This window comes from Miniopterus natalensis, chromosome 1 (genome assembly GCF_054644295.1).
Source record: "Miniopterus natalensis isolate mMinNat1 chromosome 1, mMinNat1.hap1, whole genome shotgun sequence".
Taxonomy (NCBI): domain Eukaryota; kingdom Metazoa; phylum Chordata; class Mammalia; order Chiroptera; family Miniopteridae; genus Miniopterus; species Miniopterus natalensis.
This window is the reverse complement of record NC_142081.1, coordinates 143128628-143147969: the sequence shown is the minus strand read 5'-3', so window position 1 is coordinate 143147969 and position 19342 is coordinate 143128628. Positions and strand designations below refer to the sequence as shown.

Here is a 19342-nt window from a genome sequence, read left to right as displayed (position 1 = left end):
GCTGGCACTATGGAAACAGTTTTTTGATTTTGTTTTTCTGGTGTAATTATTCTACCCACCTACTCCATGTAAATCCAACACTTCGATTGTTGTGCTTCTCCAGTTTCCCAGCTGACATGAGGATAGCACCTGCCAGCTAACGTCCTCTAGTATACTCTCTATCAGTGATTCGCACGCACTCACACACAGCAAAGGTTACACTACCCACTCATACTTGCTAAGTTATGCCATGTATGCTAGTCACTTCAATAAGTTTGATAAACTCGTAATTTACCTTAAGATCTCTATTATAAAATGTTGGCTAAACCCAAATGAGACCCCTTTGCCTTCAATTCCCCCTATGGTTGTATTGAAAGAGATTGTTCTGTTCGAGTCAAACCATGAAAAGGTCCAAGTATTCTATTCCAAATCACTCCACACCAGTCTTGTGCCAGAAATTCCAGTGAACAGGAAGGAAATTTTTATTATTAAAAATGATGTCAAATAGAATTAAACAATTTTAAGCTAAAATCATTCATATTGTAATTTGGTAAGAGAAAGTCTTCTAAATTCCTCCTATGAAATTACTTTCTTCTATTGAGTCAATAAATGTATATTGAATCAATATACATCAAATACACCCACTAGTTGCTAAATGGTAGAAAGCACTGAATTAACTGCACATTGTATGAAATATGAAATGCAGTAGTGGAAGGCTACACAAGTCACACTATAGTCCCATGTATACGCGACTCACTTTGGAGTTATATGAAACTGCATCTGTGGTTGCTATATATACAGTAGATATAAATAAGTCTGTTTATATTAACATGCTTAGTAAAATAATATTTTACATCAATGTAAACATTTTCAAATTTTTGTTTACTGAAATTTCTGGTTTGTTTCAAAGAGAAATCATACTTTGGGAATTAAAAGGCATTCTAGTCAGCATCCCTTCACAGATGCGAACAACAACAACAAAAAAATTGACATTCTAAGTCTTATGCTCATTTTGCTAAAAAAAATAAACGTATAAGAGATTTCAAGCAGCCTACTTTTTGAAAAACCACATACAAAATCAAGTCCAGCGTAGGCAACAGGCAGGTAGAAATGTAAGGGGAATCTGTGGTTCCTGAGGGCCCACCCTTAAGGATGACTCTGTAACACCAGAATGGACACATTTCTAGTATATAACAATGTTTAGAACTCCCAACATATTTATTATACAAAAATAATATATGACAACATCACCTAGTAACTTTCTAAACTGCTTCAAGCAACAAAACCCACTTCTCTCTGAAAGCAAATGCATGTCTTAGTCACTACCTGGCAGCCAAGATAATTTAAACTTCACTTCTGCTCTCTCGCCTAGACTGTGCTCTTCACACTTCCTAAACACATTTAAAAATAGGAAACACCCAACCAAGAGGAGATATCCAATTAATCCTTAATTTGTTTTTGTTTTCTTTAGAGATCTACCCTATTGATTTTTTCTCATTCCTTCTCACAGATATAAAGTAGCCTATATTTAAATTTAGGACTCCAGATTATAAGTGAATTCTGAAAATACTTTAAATCATCATAAACATTTATAAAGCTTCTTAGACCACTTAGAAAAGCACCGCTCTGTTAGTGTATATCACTGTAGGAGTCCTTTGAAGTGACAGAAGTACTTGTGGTAAGCACATTGTTACGTAACCCTAGGATTCCTAGTAGGTATTTGCATTTATCATCAAAGATGAAAGGAGGGCCCAACATTACTGGGCTCACGGGTTCGGCGCAGTGCCTGATGCTCTGGCATGCACTATCTGATTAGATTTTCCTGACAAACCACTTTATTAGGTAAAGCTGAAAAATAAATAGTAGGTCAGAAAAACTCTCCTTCTAAATAATGGGATAGCATAGATACTGGAAATTGATCTTCTACACCCAACGTAACAGAGATCTAGTTTTAGAGGAGTATTTTCTGGATAACACTGCGCAAAACACTAAACATCCTTGGATTATATTCCTTAAAACTGAACTTTGAGAGAATAATATTGTAGGAGAAATTATTAAAATTTCTATATTTAAAAATATACAAAATGCTTAACATTTTTTATGTTTTTGGTTTTCTCATTTCAATATACTTTTTAGCCAGTGCTCTCTTACAATCATGCATATGACTTTCTGTCCGCTTGGTTCAGTAACATGTAATATTAAGGATGAATTGTTAAGAATTATAAAAATCTGTGCATATTGAAATCTTCACTGTTAAAATCTGTAGTTACTTATTCTGATACATCACATATAAACATAAATCCACTCCTCACAACCACTGGCAGCACCACCACCACTGGGATCAGTAAAACAAAAACCAAACCTAGAATAAACTACACCAAAAAAACACTCTCATGACTTATTCAAGAGCTTTTGTTCATTTCTCTTTCTTTATTTATTTCTACTTTTCCTCTTTTTTTTTTTTTTGGTGTAGGAGAAAGAGCAATTTAATTTTCAATATATATGAAAAACATATAACATAAATGGACAGAACTCATTTCGGCACTGAACCAGATATCCAGCTTGTAAAACTTTCCACCCCTAACCCACCCCAAGCAAACACATGAAAAATACATTCAATAACAATGGTGCACCATAACTGCTCTTTTTAGTCATTGTTTTTCCAGTCCTTAAAAACAATATCACACAAAAGATTAACTTCATTTTTCCTTCATTTCTGTATGATTGAGTAAATGTGCACTAGAGAAAGGGCACACCTTATACTCTTCACATTGCCCAACATCACATATGGAAATCAGATTATTTTTCCCAATTGTTATTTTATTCCAAGGTCATGACTATCTATTGGCAAGTATCCAGGAATGGATGATTCATTGCACTGATGAAAATGCAGTTCATAAAAATATCATTTACATCAAAGGTAGGCAATTGCAGGAGGATTGAGTGAGGATCTACTCTTAATCAAACAATAAAAATATGAATGAATATTATTAAAAAGGAATATGCTTAAGCCTATTTAAACATAGTCATTCGTGTTCCAGTATCTCTGATGAAAGATATGTTCTACACTGAAACACAGTATTAGCTGCAAAGACATAGTTAAAATTTAATTAACTATGCCAATTGTGCAGGTTATAGGTGCACATAATCCAAAAAGTATTTGTATATGAAAGATAGACATTTGGGCATCTCTGACAATCTATTAATGCACGTTATTTTCAATAAAATTATGAAGTCATTATGAAAAGTCTATTCAGGTCTATTTGCCCAGGCTCCCAAACTTGTCAAACCGTTCCCATTAGCTCCTGCATTACTTCCATGCAAGAGATGAACTAAGTCATCTCTTAGACTAATGGAAAGATTGGCTTAAATTTGACCTTGGCTCTCTCTTTATAATTAGCTGATTCATTCCCTAGGGGAAAGAGGTAATTAACTTACTGGTTCAGAACTTCCTTAGGAAAAAAATGTAACTGACTCACTTAAAAGGGCTTTCCTTTTTTCTGAAGATCTAAAGCAACCTCAGATTTAGAGAGAAATGATAATTTATAAAATTCTTTCAAACATATTAGCTCCTTGGCTCCACACAAATAGCCCATGACTTAGTTTAGGCCAGAGAGTCCCAAGGCACAGACGGGGTAAATGATAACTGCAAACCTATAATGCCACTTACTAGATAAAACAAAACTAGAATTCAAGTTCCTGACTCTCAAGTTAGTTCTCTTGGCCTAACTCCACAATACCATGTCCATAAGAATGTTACAGCAATATTTATAGTGTAGTGATGTTTCCAACTGAGGCCATGTATTAGTAAAGCAATTCTGGACACACATGTTAAAGCATCCATTCCAGAAAATTCTCTATGAAATGAAATCTTTATTTTTCTCTTCAATCTCCTTCCACAAATGAAAATTCTAATATTTTCAAACATACATAAATAATAACATAGCAATTATAATTTAATATTATATTAACAGCAACACTCCAGAAACAACATATAACTTTGAATCTAAAATAGTCTCTTATTCACCATACAAAAATGCTAAATAAAATAAACTTAAATATAAGCATCTTCTAAAATAAGAATGGCATATTTTTCAAAATTGCCTAGAAAGTAAACAATCTCCAAGATCTTTTAAACACAAATCTATAAAATTATTCCCAAAGGAGAAAAAAATTTTTAAGGGAAAACAAAATACTGAACTAATAAGATAATAATACCCCAAATCAAACTAAAATTATGAAAATACCAAAAACTGAAATGATTAAGAATAATATGAAAGATCTGAAGCACAAATGCTTATAACTTGAGGGACTACATAATTTTCTAAATCAGGACACATTCAGGAATAAAAGGGGTGCTATTAATAATTACACTGGGACAACAGACATGAATCGGAATTGTCCTGGGAAATAAACAGGATATATGATCCCTTTTAATCTTACGTCTCCACCAGCTGGGTTTTTTTGTAGGATTCCTAAGCATCTTGATTTTTATTTTTATTTTTTTAGGTCAGAATTATTTTTTTCCTTTAACACCTCCTACCCCTACTTCTCTTTTATAATCCAGGAAAATATCAGTCAAACCACTTAACTCCTTCTTCTCTACATGTCCGATTTTGTCTTAACTAGGGCAAGAAATGTTTATTAGTCTGAAAATCTCCTTTAAAAGCTATTACTTCTACAATCGCAGCTTTATGACCTCTGTGTTTCCACTGCAAAATGCCATGGCCAGAGCCCCGAGGAGAAACCGGCAGTCTGGTCTCTGCCTGCACCAATACACTGTTCTGTATTTAAAATCACCTGAAGCTGGGCTTTGAAAAATCTGCTAGAGCTAACTTCAGGTAGGTACACGACAAACGTAACATTTCCTGAAATTCAATATTCGAAATAAATAAGCAAAGTTGGAGGGGAGGGGTAGTAAAACCAGTCAATATCATAAATAAGAGGTTTCACTGTACAAAGCATGGCTAGGGTGTCTGAAGGCATTTTCATTAACTCCTCATGCTGAAAGCCTTGCAATAGTCTCATCTTTTACAGAGTAAAGCTCAAACCCTCACAAAATGTTGTCTGATTTGCCCCCAGTGGCCCCAACAATACTTCTTGGGCCCCTCTCTTCCTACCCTCCCCGCTCCCCAGGCACCGGGCAACCCAACCCTCTGCGATCCCAGAACCGCCAGGGGGGCAACCTGGCCCAGGCGCGCCCACGGGAGCCTCCGCCCACGCCACCCCCTGCAGGTCTCCCGCCACCGCCACCTCCAGAGGCCTCCACCGGCCACCTCTCCAAAGCTGAACAGCCCGCGCTCCCGTCTTTCTTCGCAGCTTTTCCTCCGTGAAGTCACCGTTCAACATACCGTGTTTCACTTCCTTTTGTTCCGCCACATTCCCACTAGAAAGCAAGCTTCATGAGGACAGAGATATTTTTGTTGAATTCCTCACTACTGTGCCTCCAGTGCCTAGAAAAATGACTGTCGCTTAAAAATAAACAACAAAATCCTCAGTAAAATAAATAAGCTACCGATATAAGACATGTAATACTTAAATGCACTAAGCTCTATAAACTGGCTGGCACATTGGTCACAAAACCTTCTGCAGCTTTGGTTGCCTAAAGATGAATTAAAGTTTACTGGGTGTCTCTGAAATACAGAATTCTTTGTATTTCAAAGAATTTATTAATCCCAGAATGTTTTTATCAGTAACAGGTAAAGCAAATTAGAATTTTATTGTGTGTTTAAGTATATTTCTAAAAGCAATATTAAGCATATATATTTTATGACAGTTAAGAGGAATTTAAAAAAGAAAAAAGATTCTTTTATGTATCTTATATATAAAATACAAGTAAATATACATAAAATACTAATAGAAAAAAACAAAACCTTCCTTTTTGTCTCTGAAACTCTGGGATAAATGTAGATTTAACAGTGAGTATTCTGTGTCAAACTATATAAAACTGCAAGTAGCAACATCAGAAACATTGGTAATCAAGTTTTCAGTTTTCTCCATCAAGATGAATGTGTGAGAAAAAAATTATGATATACTAATATTAAATTTGTATTTACTTTGAATATAAAAATATGTATTGATAATAAACTGTGCTATAAATACTATTATATTGATGCTGACATACCTGAAATGTTGAAATTTTAACATTAAAGTAATATTACTCTTCTATGTGAAGAAAACCTTTATAGATATTGGACCTTAGCTTTAAAGGATTTTAATATAGTTAGTGTGCAACTTTGTGCTGAGATGGCTCTGCTAAGACCTGAGTTGTGAATTTTCTGAGAATCCAAGCTCCTTGCAATCACACACACACAATAATAATCGTAGTTGTTATTATATCCACATCTAGGCAAAATTTCTCAAAAGTGATAAAATTAAAAACTGAGGACCTCTTGAAATTCTGATGTGTTTAGTTAGGAACCAATCACATGTTTTGATTGCTCAGGCCTCCCTGAGATAGTGAAAATCTGTAACATAACGGCCACAGTCAGAGGCAACAGATCACTGATAAGAGTAAGCATTTTGCTAGATAAATGAGTCTCTATCAGGGCCCTTTCCAACACTGTCAAAAAGCAAAACAAGTTCTAAACCAGTGAACTTGCCAGTTTGAATGTCCTTGAATTAAAGTTCCAAATGTGCTGCCATGTTTCTTGCACTATGATTATTAGGAAGTCATTACGCCCTGGTACATCTTTCTTAAGCATCGGTTTTACTCAAACATCTAACATGAAAAGGTCTTTTTTTGTATTAGAACAAACACATATATTTGGAGGAGAGTGAAATGTTTGCATGATTTTTTTCATGTAAATCCTAAGACTTCAAAATGGTTCCCACTTATAAGGGCCTGTCAGAGCTCTGTCTCCTCGCAACCCAGAAAAACATGATCATTCACATTTTTCACCTCTGCAGCCAGGGGGTCTTCTGATAGAAATGCTTAAGAAATATTAACACCAAGAAAGATCATCACTTCAAGTAGGAAAACGACAATAGATACACAACTACAAGCCTGTCCGTAGCCCAGCAGAACTAGTTTTGTATGTGATGGACAGCGCATTGTACCAAAGACACAAATGTTTACAATTTCTTTATAATAAATCAGGGTCTACTCTAAATAAGCATTCCAAAAATAAAAGAAACATGATCCTATTGATAAGTCCAATGTTAAAAATATAGATGTCTATAGAGTAATGGTATATAGGTATGTACATTCATATATATACACACAGAGACATTTATATATTTCTATTATACACACATAAATTATAGTATTTAATAAAGACTGCACACTTGTGGGGAGAAAGAAAGCTCAGAATTAATTCCTCCTAGGAAAATAAATGCTCTTCAACTTCTTAAGAGATTGATTGAGTTATATATAATTTAAAATTCACCAGTATCTTTCCTTTATGTTAGATCTCTGCTTTCTCTTCATAATCTGTAACTTCTCTCTTGTTTTATACACAGGATTGTGTGGTGTTATCATTTATCGTATATAATTATTCATCAACTATCTCTCATTCTATAGTAGAACTGTAGAAAAGGCAAGAAATACTTTATAGATCAGTGAATATTTAGATTAGTATCTCACACATAGAAGACCACTCAATAAGTATGTTTGATTAACTAAGTGAATAAGTGAAAGAATTAATAAATAATTCTAACTTCTCTTACTCATGTTCTCATCACACTAGTGGTGCTTCAAGGAGAGGAAACACAATTCCTCTCACAATCCAACAAGGGGATTCTCTCTTCAATGATTCAAGCTATACTTGACCAAATTAGGTTAAATTATATAGCACATAAAATTTAATATGATAAATAATTTTAAATCAATGCAACCTCCTTTTCCTGGCTAAAGAGCAAATATCTAAAACACTTGTTTTTCAAGGCAGCCAGAACAGTTTGTTTTTCAAGATATGAATTCCCTAGTCCCTTAAACAGGGAATTCTTGAAATCACCACGAGACTGCTCCTTCAGTGAACACCTCCAGAGACTCTGCTACAGAACCATAAAAACCAAATTCTGAGTGGAAATTATTGAAATGCTAATATGTGGAAACTCTGATGAGAATTAGATCAATTCAAAATTATGAATGGACAGCATCCACAGTGTCTGTAAAAATCTGTACAAAGTAATGGAATTTAATTTAAATAAAAACCATTTCAATCTTAGATATGGAAACTTAAAAACCAAATGCTTAAATAACATAATAAGCCTTGATTGAACACACTATGGAATAAGGAGTTTTACATTTTATCTTTTTAAATTGTTTTCATTTAGGACTCTCTCATTTTGTTCTTGAGAAATCAAAACAAAATTTCTCCATGCATATCTGAAAAAAAAAAATCCTTCAGTACAAGGGGCTATTTTCAAAAGACGCTTTTGTGAATTAGAAGCACTTGCTAAAATTCATAAAGAGCCAACTACTAAAGATTTAAGTTTGGAACAAGAAGAGAGCCAGGCAACCCTAATGGAGATAAACTCTATCCCTGGTAAAATACTGTACTTTATTAATCGCCAGGGAACAATAGGCAATGGCAAGTAACCATGTGGAAGAGAGACGTTTAATTAGAAAAAATCTTGAAGCAGATATAAACTCTACAAACGTAACCTCTCCACAACAGTCCAGTCAGTGCTGTCCCATTAGATACTGGTTTTGATCGTCCAGTTAACAAAGCGGGAGGGACTCACTGGGAAATCTATTTTTGCCTGGACACCCAGTTCGCAAACTCCTACCACTCCACGTAACAGCACTGAAACAATAAGCCATTCCTACAATAATGTTACATTCGTTTGCAAATGGCTGAATTATAAAGTGATAAACTGAGTCATAAATAACTCCGCCTCTCCAAATACATGCCGCAGAGTGGTACAAAACACAGAATTTCTTTTTAGAGACAAACAGAAAAATAATTCAAGACAACCTAAGAAATGAATAATAGAGAAGCCAAGCGTGGAAATAATAAAAGGGTAATACAACTTTTAGAAGATTTGTAGTCATGTTTTCATACATTATTTACATGTACATGAACACAGTACATTTTAGAGATGATGCCTGGAGGCTTTCAATGGAATTGCAACTGTCCAGTCCCAAAGGAGAGAGCTTGAGTTTCTAGGCCAGCTGCAGGAGGCCGGGTGCCCACGGAGGGCTCTTGCCACTGGGATCCCGCTGGGCAAAGGCTGTCCCCCAGGATTTGCTTACCACGTGCGCGAGAAGCAGGTCAGCGTTCCAGCAAACTCTGATTTTGTGAGAGCTGCTTCTCTCTAACTGGCACTTTTCAAGAACCACATTTGCTTCTTACTTTGTTCTACTCGCTCTTTACAAAAGTAAACCTTGACTTAAATAAGCAACTCGGGAGTCTGGCCGTGCGCTGTCATGTGAGGAGAACCTAAAGGCAGCATTAAGATAAACTGAGCCCTAGGAGTCACTCACAAGCTTGCCCAGCCTCCACTAGAATCCCTGGGCGAAACGCTGAGTTAATTGCGCCCTTCGGCAGTATATAATATTCCCGGGGTATATAATATTCCCGGGGTTGTCCACCAGGCAGGTAAAAAGGGCAGCAGGAAAAGGGAGAGGAGGAGAGGAGAGAAGGGAGCTAAGAGGTCGGCAGGTGCATTCAGAGCGATAGTAGCTGCTTTTCCAGGCAAAGGAGACAAGAAAGGAAAGTGAGAACAGGGAAGGATTAGGAAGAAAAAACCCAAGGAATAGGAAAAACATGGAGAGATATTCAAGGGGGAGGAACCTATATTTGAAACCATTTATCACTGGTCTTGATATATTTTTTTTTCTTATTTAACATTTTTTCCAAACACAACTGATTTTTCTAAACAGGAATCCAACTTCCACGAAATCATATGGATTTGAGTTATAAAAGACTTTAATCAAAGTACCTTGACAATTCTTAGACCTTAAATTTTAATAATCTTTAGAACTTTTTATCGTAAGTCAAAAAACAAGTTTACTGTATCAGTCAGATCTTTCTTACCCCACAATAGATCTGAAATTCTATCAATCCCCACTTGCAGCTTCTACTTTTAAGACTCACATCACTTCTACCTGAATTACAGTTTTCACTGACTTTAAAATGTACTATCTTATGTATGTCTAAGAAAGAAAAAATTACTGTCCATTAATTTATAATTTCCATCAACTGTAAAATGCATCCTAATTTCAGAAATGTGTAAAGAAGAAAGTGTATATGTTAGAATGGATGAAACCTCTGAACTGGCTGTCCGCCTCCTATCTCCTCTCCCAACTTCCCCTCCAACCTTACTCTGCCTGTAAATTATGTGCATGTAACAACACTGCCCAGCTGAAAGGCCACCGTGTCTCCCTTCTGCCTGCATAAGTAAGACCTAAATTAGAGATTAATAGCATGCAAAGTTTTTCACAAAACAAACCTAATCAGCTCTCTGGTATCACCTCCTGCCACTCTCATAGCACCTAACTTGAAGTCACATTGAGGCCCTCTACTTTCCATAATTACAGCATGCTCTTTACATGACTTTCTATGTATTCTGTGAACTATCCCTTTCCACAAACTGGTTCCCCTCCCCACCCTTGTCATCTAGAAAACTCCTACTCACACTTGATAGCCTATCTTTCATGAAGCATTTTCAAAACAAAAAGTCATTCCAAGGTGCACATGAGTTTGGATAATTTTATCAGATTCAATTTCCCAATCCTCAGTTCTCAAATCTCCTCTTTCTTAAAACTATTTCTTTGAGCACACTCTGGTTCTTCTCTCTCACCAATACCTCTGCCCCTTTCCTTTTACCAGTGCCCTCCCCCACTTTAAAAATCTTACAATGATATACTGCCCAGGGCTTAAAAACCTCCAGCACATCAAGCATCTGGATACAACTCACACCTCTCCTGGAGGAGGAGCTCTGTAAGAGCCAAGTCAGAAATGGGGACGGGAACGGTTAGTCGTCTGGCCACTAATCATGGTCAGACTCCATGTCTTTTACCTACCAGTAGGTCAGACTATTTATCTATCAGCCGTCTATCTTAGAATTAGAAATCAGAAATAAGATGCTTGTGGAAGAAGGAATAGTTTACTTAAACAGAAAAATAAAATCACACTTTTTCTTACCAAAAGTTGAGTCTGATTTGGCTTATTAATTTGACAAATGAAGACTAGCTATACTAATTAGATAATGTGGCGGATATTTTCCAATTTGAACTCACCCTAGTGTTGGAGACTTTCATCAAAAAATATATAAATAAATATTTAAAGCACATACACAACATACCATAAGCAAGAAATTATATCCTTTACAGATGTACTATATAATATTTATCTTACCATAAATACTTGTTATATGTCTACCTCTCTCGACTGGACCGTGACTTACTTAAAAAAACTGTTATCTGCTATTCTCTTAAATATCTCACTTATTCAGGTGTTTGATAAATTTTTGACGGATTATTAGATCAATCCGAGCTACAATTAAAATCTTAATTAAAATCCTGCATTAAAAATTCATACTAGAACATAGTAGCAATCACACTGTTGAATAAATAAAAGAAGTCCTCCCAACCATAAGTACTCATTCCCTCCTCTTAATTACCTTTTCATTTAGTTAGTTTGGTCACTAACTCAGCATTCTATGCTAAAAAAATTAATTCAGTGTATTTCATATTTTCTACAAGATCAAAAACTCCCCTAAGTTAAGACCTCTGTCATCACCTCAGCACCTAAGGTACACCTGACTTAATATTTTTGAGTGAATTACTAATTCAAAATTAGCACATCAGCCTTTGCTCTTTGGAACACTGGTACCTAATTTAATCTTACTGCCATGTGCTTTGGCTCGGATAGAGAGGGTAATTCCTAAAAAGAAAAAAGTGCTGTCAGTATATGAACATGATTCCACTGACTCACCAGGAGCAGGGCAGTCGTGCTGAGTTATTTTTTCCAGTAGTAATGATGAATTGTGCTGAGTGAGCCATTTGGTTCCTCCTGGGATCAATGTCACACATTTTTTACATAACCTGCCAGTTTTTAAGATAGAAGTTTTGGCCACAGAGTAGAGCTGGAATTTTTTCTTCTTCAAAATACTGTAGTTATTTTACTCAAAGTGACAATACTAAGAGCCAAAATAAAATAACCAAGAGCATACACAGTAGCAATAAAGGCTTAATCTTTGGTTGGGGGCCTTTAGACCTTTATATCTTCTCTAATTCCTTCATACACGAGACAGTTTTTGGTCTTAAGATCGTATGACTGACCACATGTAAACCAAATACTAATGAGTTGAATTTTACATGCTGTCCTTTCAACTGCTTACTGGTCATACCAAGGATCAGCTTCATAAAAAAGTAGTATCTCACTGCTTTCTAATTTCTATATTAAACCTCTTTCCTAACACTCTTGAGTTTTAAATTAGTTTCATGGCCTTAAATTATTTTTTCTTATTTATTCTGAAAAATGTCAATTTTAATAACTGATATTCCATTTTTAATAGTATATATTCTGGTATTCCAACAGAAAAGAAATCCTCAGTAATAAACAAGAATGCTACACATGTTTACTAATACACTATTTAAGTAATTAAATCTACCAATGAAATAAAGTCAGGCTGTGTCTTTCATATTCATTTAAACGATTTCAATGGAAACTGATATTCCACTTCCAGGCAATGTCACCAACACAAAACACAACAATGGCACTTTTTCAGTTCACTACTGCCTCGCTCTCTCATTTTCTAATTTATTTATTTACTTACTTACTTATTTATCATTTTCACTTACTAGGCTGCCCTCCCCCAAAATAAACTATCTAAACTTAATGTGAACTACACAGATGTGGTTTGGGTCTGGTTTGGTCTGGTTTTAATCTATGTCTACTTTCAAGGGAAAGACCACCTTCCTAATAACTAAACTCTAAGAAGACACTATACCAAAAGTATAAAGAACCTCTGAAAATTTATATTAGAAAGAACTGTAAAATATATATTAAGAATGGCTATCTGGAAACACGAATGGAAGAATACCAGGTAGGGATTTTACACTTGACATTAGCACAGCCAACTACCCTGGTTTGCCTGAACTGAGGAGGAAGCTTTCCCAATGCAGGTCTTTCAGTACGAAAATCAGAAAAGTCCTCTACACTGGGACCTACTGGTCTCCCTACTTGGCACAGCAAGCTGAAACTTAGATATTCAGTATCTCTTTATAAAGCAGTAAACTAAATTGTAAACATTTTACAGAGAAAATACATGCTTTCACAAGCAGTTCAGGATAATCCTAATTTTGTTTGCATATTTTAAGGAAAACATAAATAAATCCTAAAAGGCTTTGGAAAATCCACTCTGTAAACTGGTGAATTTAGCCTACAATGCTTATTTTTCACTTTCAATTACCAATTTAACTTGTCTTTATGTGTGAGTTTGAGTCAAGAAAAATAAATAAAATGAACTAAATTATTAAGTTTTTAATCCAAATGAAAAATTTAGGAAGTGCTAACAGAGGGATTTGGGGATCTTTTTTATTAAATGCTTTAGGTTAGGCAAACCAAAATCATCAAATTTTATTTTTTGTATCATAAAGTGGTACTAAATTCTTGGCAAATTATTAAAAATAATAGAAAGCCTGGCTGTTTTAACATCAGTTAAGGCAGTTAATAGTTAAGACAGTGAGAAATTTACTTGTTCAAAGTGAAAAATGTACAAAAATAAATATTAGCATGGCGTGGTTACCTTTTACTTAATCATATCTTTTTGCCTCAAAATCAAACTATCCTTTGGTTTGTTTTCTAATGCTAAAATCACAAAGTCTGAATGCTATTCTAAAATTATTAAAGAAGCCAAGGGCCAATCTGTTTAGAAGAAATGTGAAGAATTATTCATGAATAATTACTGCAAACAGGCTGTTTACAACAAACTTTTCAATGATACATATACTACTAATAAATAAAACAGATACATGGCTTTTTAATAGAAATTATTAATGCATGAAAGATATTGTTTCAGCTATTACTTCAGAATAATAAAACTTTAAAAATTATATAACTGAATTTAAACTGTCCAAATTATACATAATTTATACATACAATTTAAAAACAAAATTAAAATAAGCTATTGCCTGTCAATTCATTTGGAGCATGGGACTGAACTGCCTCAGAAAAAAATTTTAATGAAAATTACTTTTTAAAGCATCTTATTTGGGACTCAAAGAACATTGCTGAGGTTGACCATTCTCCCAACCATTAGCTGCAACCTTTACCACTTCAGAGCTGTGAAAGGGTTACAGACCTATATGTGCACAAATAATATCAAATTCTACGTACACAATATGAACAGATAATGTGTGCATCTGCATCGGTGTCAGCCCTGACAGGAATGTAAAATCACATGCAATGAACAATGACTACTAATTAAAACATTCTCCCCTCACTAGACTGTAAGATTCATGAGGACAGCAGTTGCTTACATTTCTCTTCCATATCCTTAAACCCCAAAGAAGTGCCCAGGCACACCGTAGATGCTATATAAACATCTTTAATGAATAGAGCATATCATAGCCATTGAAATCTTGTCTTTGGAATAATCATAAATAACAAATATTTGTGAACTTTATTTAACAACCAGTTGAAAGAATCAGATTTGTTTGGGGTAGCTACTTAGCATACACTAATATTTACCCCAAAGCAATTCAGTATTATAATCACTTGACAGCCAACTTGTCTAAAACTGTTTTATCTCATATTTGGAAAGATGCTGTCCCCACAACTGTTACAGAATGCAACACACAAAATTTAACTAAAATGAATATTAACTTTTTAAACAGTAACACACCCACTGCACTGCACAGGGCCCACATGACTTTCATATAAAATTGACATTTTTCCCATATTTAAATTCAATTCTATGTTCTACCTTTAAAGGATGTAAAAAAGGAGAGAGAGTAGAAAAGTCAAATTCATCATGGCTTGACTAGAAAGACTATTATATCACCACCACTGATGATTCATCCAGACACTACAGAACAGTGACTGCCAGACACTGGGCCAGGCTCTGAAAAAACCAAGGGAACTAGACAGACGCCAGCCCTGTACTCCTGGAGAGGGTAGTGCTGTAGTGGCCCTAGATAACAATAACCTAAGGAACAGACAGTGTAATTACAAATTAAGGCAAGCGCTGTGAAGGAAACAGGGTAGAAAAAGAGTAACAGGGAAACCAGCTTTAAATGGTATGGTTAGGACAGGCTCTGCTGAGGAAGTGACATTTCAGTCAAGATCTGAAGGATGAGAAAAGCTCAGTCAAGTGAAAAGCAGAAGGAAACACATTCTAGGCATAGAAAATAGCAACTGCAAAAGCCTGAAGTGGGAAAGAGCTTAGCATTTAGAAGAAGTGAAAGAAACCTTGTTGACTTGAGCAAAGTTCAAGGGTGGGGACACCATCTGTGGTTGAAGGAGTAAGCACCAAAGAATGTATATTCCTGTGTAACAGGAAGCCATTAAAGGCTTTAGGTAGGGGACTAGCTGATCCAACAGAAGAGCTCTCTTTGCCAAGTGGGGAACGAGACTGGGGAGCTGAATGGGCACTGATGGTGATGAAACCCTTGCATTTACTAAATTTCACCATCTGTATAAAGCAAGGGAGCACATTTTCTACGTTGTTTCTGTTCCTCTGAATTGCTGAACTTTTTTTTTTTCAACCATCCGTGATTCTCTACTACCAATGAATTTCAAACCAATATAATCCATATGTCCCTAAGAAAAGCTCTAGGCTCAGAATGTCAATTTTTTCCATCTCTGTGCTTCTGTTTACTAATTTTGTGAAGACAAGGTTTAGTGTCCTCACCTGTAAAGTGGGGATAATAATAGAACTTATTTCGTAGAGATTGTATGAAGATTATATCACACAATCTGTGTAAACCTCCTAGAACAGTAGGCTAGTAAGAACTAAATAAAGATAATCCACATAAAGCACTTGGCAACTAGATCATTAGACTCAGAAGTAACAGTTATTATTCTTTTAATTACATTATTAAGAAGCAGCCTCAGAAGTCTCCCCTTCCTGTCTGTCTTTTTTCCATCAGTTTGAAAATACAATTTCACCTGGAAACCTCAAGTCCAGCAAAAGATGTCACAACTCTAGTTCTTACTTCCCAATTAATCAAGTAACACTCTTGAATGAGTGGGTGAATATAACCTTATAACTGCGTCAGATGAGTCATCTGAATTAGATTCCTCAGCATTCTGAGGAGCGGACATTCCGTTATTGATAGTTAAACAACATCCACACAAAATAGCAAGAAAAATATAATCTAGAATATGCTCATACTAGAGAAGGCAAACTAGTAATGAGCTTGCATAAGGATTAGCTTGACTACCACCAATACATATTTTTAAAGTAGCTCAACTATAGCTTCATAACAGATTCTTAGCTTCTCAGTATTGGCTCTCGTAATACCATGTATTAGCATCTATAACAACCACAAGTTTGTTTTCATTTGTGTGGTTTCTGACTAATACCTCTTCCTTGTTAGACATCAACTTTTTTTTAAACTTTTTTATTATGACAAACGTCAGTATCCATAGCAATAAAAGGAATCCTAGAGTAAGCCCCCATATGTCCAACTAGACTTAGCAAATACATGTTTTCTTCTTTTATTCTTCAAATACAGTTGACACTGAATATTATTTTATACTAGTTTCAGGTAGACAGCACAGTGGTTAGACATTTATATAATTCACAAAGTGATTCTCCCCGTAAGTCTAGTACCCACGTGGCTATCATACATAATTATTACAATATTATTGACTATATTCCCTGTGCTATACTTTACATTCCTGTGGCTATTTTTGTTCCTACCAACTTGTATTTCTTAATCCTTCTTAATCCCTTCACCTTTTTCAGCCAATCCCCCAAGCTCCCTCCCATCTAGCAACCATCCATTTGTTCTCTGCATCTATGAATCTGTTTCTGCTTTGTTTGTTGGTTTATTCTGTTCTTTAGATTCCATATATAAGTGAAATCATATGGTATTTGTCTTCTCTGTATGATTTACTTCACTTAGCATCATACCCTCTAGGTGTATTCATGCTGTCGCAAATGGTAAGATTTCATTCTTTCTTATGGCCAAGTAATATTCTGTTGTATGTATGTACCACAGTTCCTTTATCTGCTCTGGACATCACCTTCTGAAAAGAACAGAGTACGCATGCTTGCCTTTGCTCAACACGGTACCTCCAGTCAGAATCTAAGTGGGCAACTACAGTACATGTGAGGGGCACTACCCAGATCCTAAGGTCAGGACTCCTCTTCAGAACCAAGGCTCCCCTTCTCCCAGCTTCCAAAGTACTGGCTGCTGACTGTAACTCCACCACTCAAGGCTGCATCACTGCTCTGGCCAACACAGGACAGCAAAGGCCCTTGACAGACTCAGGACACCTCTGCAGGGCCATTCTAACTCCAGAGCTCACCAGGGATCGGTTCACACCTCTATGGAAACTGAACCACAGTTCCACTTCTGCCTCTGTCCAGTCCCCACTCCCTTCAGTCCCCATAATAGATACTGATCCTGAGAGTGCTCGCCGGCAGACCTCCTACACATAAACCTCAGACTCTTTTTCCCAGCAATTCACCCTAAGACGTCACCCAACAAATATTGGTAGAATAAGTGAATGATTTTGCCACTAGACCTATACACACCTTCTTTCAAAAGAAAAAAACACATGCTTAACGTATACAGTTAAAATGATAATAAAAATGGGCGCAGTCTTTAAAAATACAGTCATACCATTTCAGTTCACTATTTTATTTAATGTTATCAAACAAAAATAATTATTACCTGAACTGATTTAATAATCATGTTCTTCATTCTGAGACCAGAAACCAGTTAAAAGGCTGATAACATTAGTTCTGTGGGAATCTAAAGAATTTTTTTTTATTTTTATAGAAAAAATAATGTATGGTTAAAACATGTCTTAGACCAGTCCATTTTTTATTTAAATTCCACACCCAATTAATTTTTTAATAAGAACAGATGTAATATTTATTTACAGATAAAAATGATTTAATTCAAGAAATGAAAAACTCAGTTTAAGACAAGTAAATATCTTATTTTTAAATTAAAAGAGCAGCTTACAAGCTCTTTAGTATAATTCTAATTTTATTATTTTATAAAGTAATGAATATTGAATATATATGAAAGTTTTAACTCAAAGACACAAAAAAAATAATGAGAAATACTAAAAACGGAGGTTTGAGAAATACATTCAAGCTTATTTTCCTCCACATAAAAAACAAACAAACAAAAAAAAAAACTGCCCAGGGGCTATTTACAGTCTTAAAGTGCATAGCTTAAAGAGTTGGAATTCAAAAATTATAGTTTTTCTACTTCAAAAATCAATATTTATCTCAGACCACAAGCTAGGATCTTAATTGTTTTGGTGGGAAGCTCTTCAATTTTAATGAACGTTAAAAGAATTTTCTCTGTTCACCAGAAACTAGAATTATGTTGTCAAATATATCCTCCTATCACCTATCCCTCAACTAGCCTTCAGAGACTTAATTCTCTCTCTGACCTAAGATGTTTTGAATGTCTTACACAATTATTGCTTTACTGGCACTTTGATGACTCATAATTATTTTTAGGATCAAAATCTAACGTAACCATCCTCCTGTTTGCCAGTATTCCCTAGTATAACTGAGACATACACATCTATCGCCCGACAATTACATTAACTTGTTCTATCTACAAACACTATTATTCAAAGAAAGTGTACTGAAGATCAGAATACATACTGTGAATACCTACTGAATTCCACACGCAGAACTTGAAACAAAAGTTTGTTTCTGCCAATAACAGCAAGAGCTTACACATGTAACTTAGGTTGTCCTGCCCTCCCTTGCACCTAATTATATGCAAATAGAAACATCTCACTCTTGGCATAAGCAAATAAATAAATCATTTTCTTAAAAAGTGGTCTCACTGAATTCTGCTTTCCAACATAATTTAAAGAACATTGCTCAATATTATCCCTTAAGGCACTAAAGCACTTTGATGTCACACTTGACTACTCCCTTTCTCTTTTTCAGTAACGTCAAAATCTAAATAGTCTAATTGAAAGCAAACAAGCAAAAAAATTAAAATTCCCTCTTCACAAACAGAAGAAAAGCAATTCCAGGAGAAAATAATGCAACTCGGATATAGGAGAGGGCCTAGAACTTGTTAGGATATTTAATTATCACAATTTGGAAGCAAGAAGCAGCAGTGGAGAAAAGCAAAGGGACAGCAAGCATGAGAAGAATTACTAAATACTAGCTCATGAGAAGCTAAGAAAAATGCTACACATGGTGATCATTTTAATGATGCATCCCTGCTTTCCCAACTCTTCTCCAATAGGACTAT

At 35.3% G+C, this 19342-nt stretch overlaps 1 protein-coding gene across 1 annotated transcript in view; it reads right to left on the bottom strand.

Annotated features, from left to right (window-relative positions):
• Positions 1-19342, bottom strand: part of PPP3CA (protein phosphatase 3 catalytic subunit alpha) — a 285468-nt gene that overhangs the window by 164316 nt on the left and 101810 nt on the right. The window lies entirely within an intron of this gene.